Here is a 7,937-nt window from a genome sequence, read left to right as displayed (position 1 = left end):
AGCTACATAGAAAAAGATCCTGGAGTAGAAAGTAATATTAAATAAATTCTAAAAACAGCTTATCAAGCTTAAACGTGCTGCTGTTGTTCAGCCGCTGGTTTCCTCTTTCTGGAGCGAAGTGGGCCAAAAACAAAGAAGAGAGATGGACTCACGACAGAAAAGCCGATCAGCTGATCATTAAGCAGTTTCACGATTGAAGTAGCAGCAGGAGAGGGAGAGAGAGAGGCAGTCGCTCCATATATCTGTTGTTAAGCTTAACGTGGGAACGGTTTACAAACATTCAGAGATGAACTTACACACTTGCTTTACTTCTGTCTGGGATAACTTCCTCGGAGATGAAATCCTGGTGAGGCTACAAATACACACAGCCGCTCTATCACGTGATGCATACTGCTGCAAAGTGCTACGGTTATGAGTCGAGTTACGCCGTGTAGCAAGTTTTGTGAGGTGCTTTTTTGATATTTAATGGATCGGATTACATTTTTTATTTCTCGCCGATATCCGATCCAGTATCTCTACTATAGACAGCATAGAAGATTGGTCTGAAAAGTCAACCTGACACAAAAACTGTGAACACTTTCGTACTGACTTTTTAGGGTCAATCTCCCATATCAGGTCATACTCAATAGACAATATAGCCAACTGGTCATACTATGTTTCAAAAAGGAGTTCAGGGTTTGCTCACTGAGCATGGCCTTTTACAGTTCACACCTGGTGCTCTCTTGGCACATTGTGTTTCACCAAGATAGTGAACAGTGACGCAGGAACCAGTGGGTGGCATTGTAGCATGTCACTACATCCATCTTTTGACTGCCAAACAGCTTACTCACTATTAAAAAAGAAAAAAATGGACTAATTACTATGACAAATGGTAAATGGCCTGTATTTGTATAGCGCTTTACTAGTCCCTAAGGACCCCAAAGCACTTTACACAACCAGTCATCCACCCATTCACACACACATTCACACACTGTTAATTAATTACTATGACAAGTCACATTATTATTTTCTTTGATGTTTTATAGATATACCTTGACTTTATCAGTGTAACTTAACTGTGGTAACTCTGGAAATAAAGATGATTCCTAGGTATGCAACGCTTCCACATAAATATTAATACATGTTGGTACAGCCATAAATACAGAACCAATTCTGTTATGTAACTCATCTGTTCTGGACTGCCCCTGCTTCGGGATATGATGCTTGAATTAGTGTGAAAATGATGACAGCTAAAACTGGTCCAGACTAGATGTTTTGCTTGACGTCCAGGCAGGCGCCGTGGTTATATGCAGAGGTTTGTACAAAACTAAATTTGTTACATAACAAAGGTTGTCTTTCTCTTTCTTTTTCCAAAGCTTCTTTGTAATTCAGATGTCGGTGGTTATATCGGCTGATCAACAAGTCTCATTTATTTATGGCAGGACTCTCCAAACTGCTGTTAGGTATAGTGAATATTACAACGATACCCTTTGGGAAATGGGGACAAGTTAAAGATGGCAAAAGAAGGCTCCCTTTGTTTGAGGGGATTTCCAAGTTACTGTAATCCTTTCATTGATAAGCTAACATAAGTAAAATATGAGTAAACTTCAGTTATATAGAACTTTATGCATATAAAACTTTATATCCTTATTAAAAGGGCATTTCAAATCTTAAATGTGAACTATATGTCATGAGGTTGCGACACCCTGTGCAAAGGCATCCCCAGGTTAAATGATTGAATCTCTGGCCGCACCAGCAAACTACCAGGTCTTTGACAATCCTGTCTCCTTTCCTGAGTTCTGATGCTGTTGTTCATTCTTCTGTTGATCCACACCTAGATCACTTTAAGTTGCAATATTATGCACTGGAAATACCCGTGGCACCTGGTTCTCGCTGCAGGAGGCAGTCCTATTAAAAATTAAAGGATCACTGGGAAAATTCCACAACCAGCAAATAATTTCATTCAAATGGAAGGAAACTGTGACAGCAGTCTGAATTGCTTTTTGAGAGATGTCAGTGAGCATGTTAGTAGCGCTCCTGTTGTTTCACTTTTGCACTTTCATCATTTTAGTGACGCAACTTTTTTTTCATTTTTAGGATACATGGACATTGCAACAACACATGTCCCTGTGACAGTGCTCATGTTGGTCACTTTATTTAACTCAAGGTCACTTTAAATCACTCATGCTGTAAACTGTAAAGCTGCTATGGCCATTTTAAACCACTTCAAGGTCACTTTATATCTCAATTGTAAATTGTACATGTTAGACTGTTATTAACCCTTTTCTGCCTCAAAGTGTATATTTACTCCCCTTACCTTAGTCTCAAATTGTGTCACGGGTTGCCGGGGCAAACCGTGTGAATTTAACAAAGGACCCAAGATGCGGATATACAGTGAAGTGAGAGGGCTTTATTGACACAAAACTCGAGTGATAAAAAACAAAAGGAGAGTGTGGCAAGAAACCGAACTTAGACATAAACTACGCTGGGAAAACTAAAACCTAAACACCAAACCTGAACACGAGAGAAAGCAACTTGCAGGGAGAATTCACAGAATGACGGCAGGAGATTCACAGACACGAAAACACCAAATAACACAGACGAACCAGCAACAAGGACGAGGTAACACACACTATAAATACACACGCCAGGAATCAGGGGATGGGAAACAGGAGGGGAACACACCTGGAAGACATAACAGCTGACGAGGCAGGGGAAACGTAAACAGAACACACTGACATAAGACAGAGACCTTCACAATAAAACAGGAACTTACAAATGCAAGGACACGGACTAAGAAACGCAGACTTAACACAGGAATACATGGGCAGAACCGAATAAACACTAAACAACCAAAATCACAATAACAGAAAACACAAAACGCTGGGTCAAAAGGACCCAGGATCATGACAAATTGTGTATTTATTCTTACTCTTCCTGTATTTATTGTTGTTCTTTTGCACTGAATGGAACTGAAACCTCATCGTCTCGTCTCTCTATATACTGTACTGTATATAGCAGAGATGACAATAAAGTTTACTTTGACTTTGACAGTGCTACACTATCCAACAATCAAGCCAGTGGATTATCTACTATAGAAGCACCCTAACTGGCTAGCTAGCCTAGAAATTAAGTACAGACATGAGAGCTCCACGGCATCAAAAAAATCCTAGATGTCAATTTACAACAACAGTGTTACATGATTGCAGGATGCTTTCAGTGGTCATTGAGACAAACCTCTATAACATCCAGCAAACTGAAGAACATCCCCCAGCTTAATTTCTATGCATATGTTTTTATGTTTTAGAAGCTGTTTGGATGTAAAATTTTGCTCACAGCCATGAAAAACACTTCACTAGAATCCAGATCTAAATCATTCTCAACATAGTAACAGAAATACACATTCATTTGAAAAATACAGTACTTTTTTCATAAACCTATTTTAATTTAATTACTTTGCATTTGAAATGTGAGTATATTTCAGCTAATATTATGTTGATTGATTGATTGATTGATTGATTGATTGATTTAATTGATTGATTGATAATACTTTATTCATCCCAAGAGAAATTGGGTTAAGGCTTCCAGCCGTGCCAGCGCCATCTTACCCTTCCGACCATACATACATTACACAAAACATCACATGGGGAAGACAGGTCAGAGAGGTATAACAATGGAAAATGCACCACATGAGGAAAGATAAGGAGAAAAAAAAATAACTCCCCCCAGACTGAGCTCCAACAGGGAGATCAGTTTGAGAACAGAAAAAAAAACACCTCTGCCCATAGCACATGAAAAAACTCTTAATACACCAAAGAAACACATGACAAGCAACAGGGGTGGGTAAAGGGTGAGAGACAGCCGAATTAGACAGTACATCCAGGCCTGCGTGCGCTGGTCTCCTTGATCCACCGTCAGCATCGGAAGGGAATAAGCATCGAAGCCGGTTGGAAAGGGAGGGGGGATGAGTGTGTGCATATCAGTGTATATGTATGTGTGCGCGTGTCCAGAGTTCAGCTGAGACAGTGTCCTTCGCCCTGCTAGGCTAAGTAAACAGTCTTCCAGCCAACCCAGGTGGCCTTGCACGGAATGGGAAGGAACAGACTAAACACAGTCGTTATCAGGGTGTTGTTGTTCAGCTCCAGCCTTGAGACCGCAGCTGGCGCCGAAAGGGGGTATCCGCATGAAGTGATGGTGGTTTTTACTTTAGTGCGAACAGCTCATATGAATTTCAAAGCAGTTCTACAGTCCAACACTGGTCTCTCAATCTCCCGTTGGAGAGCCGCGAGCTTCGCCATACTTGCGTTCTGTGATGTTGTCATTTCTTGTGCTCAAGGAGCCGATTTCTGAGAACTCACGACAGTGTGCCTCCCCGAGATGTCATCCAATTTGCGCCCAGAGATGTTATTCCGAGCTAGCCCTTCCGAGATGTATCCAGTCTGCAGTCAGAGATCTTATTCTGAGTATTCACAGCAGCCGTAGCCTCTCCAAGATCTTATCCGTGCTGCACTCAATGAGCCCATTTTGAGAAACTCACGCCTCTCCCATCGTTCCTATCCCAGCGGGCAGCCTTGTGGGGGTTTGAACAGCCGGTTCCACTTTCTTAATTCTTCGATAAGTCAGGGCCAAGCCAGCTCCGATCAGCCAGAACCCTGTTACCATGGTTCCGAATAGGTAGATATCTTCAGCACTCAGACTCACCCAAGCCCAAACTTCTCGTTGAGAAAGGGGTGTCAATTGCATTTAGGGACCAGTTGATCCAATCCATAATTCCTCTTTTAGGTTTTAGAGAACAGACTGTGAGAGAGTGTTCCAGGGAAAAGTAATACAAAAAACAAAAGACTAGACAAGGACATAAGAGGCTAAGCAGGGAAGCTAAGGGAGAGGAGGAGAGGAGAAAAGTGCGACCGCCTTCGTCAAGATCAAGAGCAGAATGTTCTGGTCAAGCTCTTGAATTAAGGCTAAAGTCTACACTTGGGTGGTTTTATTTTCAAATCTATGCTGGTGGCATACGTATTAAAAAAGTGAAAGTGAAATTTGGGTATTGAAATTGTAATTGTTGCTGGAGAAAACCCAAGATTTACATCTTAAAATCTACAGGGCTCAGTTAACATGTTACAAATCAAAGTTTGCAAGAGCATATTTAGGAAAATATTCAATAAGTATGACTTGTTTGGAAGGGAACTTACAAACTTGCACCTGAGCAAAATGCAAGACTTCTAGAATAATGTTCTTTGGGCATACAAGACCAATGGAGATATTTGCCACAATGCACGGCACAACATTTGCCGAAACATGGTGCACACCATATCAGCACAAACACCCCATGACAAATTGTCAAGCATGCAGTCACTGAGTTGTCCATGAACTCATCTGTATAGCAAAGTGATCTACAGTCAAATACAAAACCATCTGTTCAATAGCTTAAGTTTAGCCCAAATTAAGTCATGCAACAGGAAAATGATTCCAAGCACAACTGCAAATGTACAAGAGAATGGTTGAAAAGAGTCAAGACATTGCAGTGGCCCAGTTCAGACTTCAACTGGCTTAAAATGAATTGATTGAAATGCTATGGTAGGTCCTTAAGAGTACTGTTCATATACAAAAGATTATAGCTTCAAGTTATTGCTGCTAAAGGTGGTTTTACAAGCTAATCATAGCTAAAGAAGAAAGGAATCAAGATATTTTAATGTTCCAGCCAAACTCCGTACCTCAACCTCAGTCCCATCACAGGACCTTAAGAGAGCTTTACATACAACCTTGGCTACAAACCTCAATGAACTGAAGCAACTTTGTAAGTGTAATTGTTTGTTACAATAATTACACTTAACTTTTGCAACAGCAGTGTTTGTATTAAGCATTTGATACAGAATTTCATCCCGAAACACATTAATTAATCCCTAAAATGCAACGGAAAGATTTCTAGTACTGATAATGACATTTATTTTGACATATTAAAGGATAGAGCCATGTGGCAAGGCCAGTATGCTTTCTGTTGCCTGTAGTGCACAATGCCAGTGTCTTTTTTCCCATAAGAATCATCTGATGTGGACCCACTGAAGCTGAAGCTTCGTGATCTAAACAGTAATTTGTCCCAGTTTGTATATCATGTGAACACAACAGCCTTCGACCTCTCTGATGCAAGTCACATAAACTAACCAGAAAGGTGGCGACCTTCTTTGACCCTTTGTCCATTTATGGAGTTATTTCTTTATTTAAATTCTGCCATGTTCATATTTCACAATGTTGATATTTCTGACAAGCTTTATTTAGTGCTGCACAAAACATGCACAAGGCCTATGTTTTTAATGGAAAATCTCTTTTTTTCTTGGTTCAGTTGTACACACATAAAAGAAATTCAAAGGATATAGATACATTTTCCCCAATTTTTTGTTTTACTCCCTGTCCTTGAAACTGATGTAAATAGAAGGGTTTGGAGCTACTCCTCCAGCTATTTCTGCTGGAAGTTGTTCAACTATTTCTGAGTGATTACTACCAAACGGCAACATAGTAGGAAGCTGCAGGCTCGGAGCCAAAGGCAATACATCTGTCATAAGCTCATTCTACCACTTTTTCCTTATGTACAGCAGTACATGAGGAAAAGTACTCTCCCAGGTCATGCTGCATTTTACTTTAGTAGGCCTCACACCAACTTGGAGTTTTCCCTTCTAGTATTTGGGAGAAGGGAAAGGAAATTACAAAGTCATCATCATTAGAATATTTTCAAATCCCTCTGGGTCAAACCAAGTTTATTTTGGGTTGTTAAATACTGTGACACATTGCAAGATTAAACTGTGCCTAGAAAAGTCATGTTGAGGAAAAAACATGCAAGTAATACTATTTTACTGTCATGTGGTGTTTTAATCAACCACAGCACCAAAACTGGTGACATTATAAAACATACTTTTAAAGTCATGTAGCAAAGAAAATGTTTCGTAAAGAAAATGTATTTTGTCTATCTCTTTTCAGGCTAAACTTATTTTGAGTCAGATAAACGAAAAGGTTACACAATGCAGGCTCAGAATATAATGTTCCATAAATCCGAATATTACAAAGACAACATATCAAATGTTTCTGATGCTTGTCTTTTACTTTTCATTCTTTCACTTCAATTCAGTTTTATTTATACAGCACAAAATCACAAAAACAGTCACCTCAAGGCACTTTCTTTTGTAAGGTAGACCCTACAATCATACATACAGAGAAAAAAACAACAATCATATGACTCCTGTGAGAAAGCATTTTGGCTACAGTGGGAAGGAAAAACTCCCTTTTAACAAGAAGAACCCTTTGGCAGAACCAGGCTCAGGGAGGCGCGGCCATCTGCCGCGACCGGTTGTGTTGAGAGGAGGAAGACAGCCCTGTAAAGCATTTCAGAAGTAGAGGAGACAACTTCATATAACTTTGTCAACTATATCTTTTTCCTTTCCTGTTTATGGATTTCACTTGTTCATTAACAATATAAATGTTTTCAGTGGATGGCACATCTGAAATTCTGTAGGCTAGATTAGCACCAAGGGAGTCTTCCTCTTGCAAATAAGCAAGTTGTTTCCAGAGTCTTGGGTGGGGATGGTGGAGATGAGTGTTGGGGTGGTTTAAGGGGAGGTTTACACAATGTAGTGACACCGTTATGATGTATGGTTTGGAGAAGGTGCCGCCTACAAAAAAACAGAAATGGAAAATGGCAGCGCTGAAGATAAAGAAAAAGTTTTGGTTGGGAGTGACCAGGAGGGAGAGGACTGTCTCCACACCAGCTCAACCTGAGCCCTCTCTTTGATATACTTATCTTTTTAATAAAGTGGCAAGCATGAGATTGTTTGGACCTGTACAAAAGAGGGATAATGCATATAGTGGGCAAAGGATGTTAAAGATGGAGCTGCCAGGCTTGAGGAAAAGAAGACCTTGGAGGATGCTCATGGATGAAGGACATTCAGTGGGTTGGTGTGACAGAGGAGGAT

Source organism: Rhamphochromis longiceps, linkage group LG17 (assembly GCF_057381845.1).
Source record: "Rhamphochromis longiceps isolate RC_006_pf linkage group LG17, R_longiceps_female_GT1.1, whole genome shotgun sequence".
Taxonomy (NCBI): Eukaryota; Metazoa; Chordata; class Actinopteri; order Cichliformes; family Cichlidae; genus Rhamphochromis; species Rhamphochromis longiceps.
Note: the sequence above shows the minus strand (reverse complement) of the source record.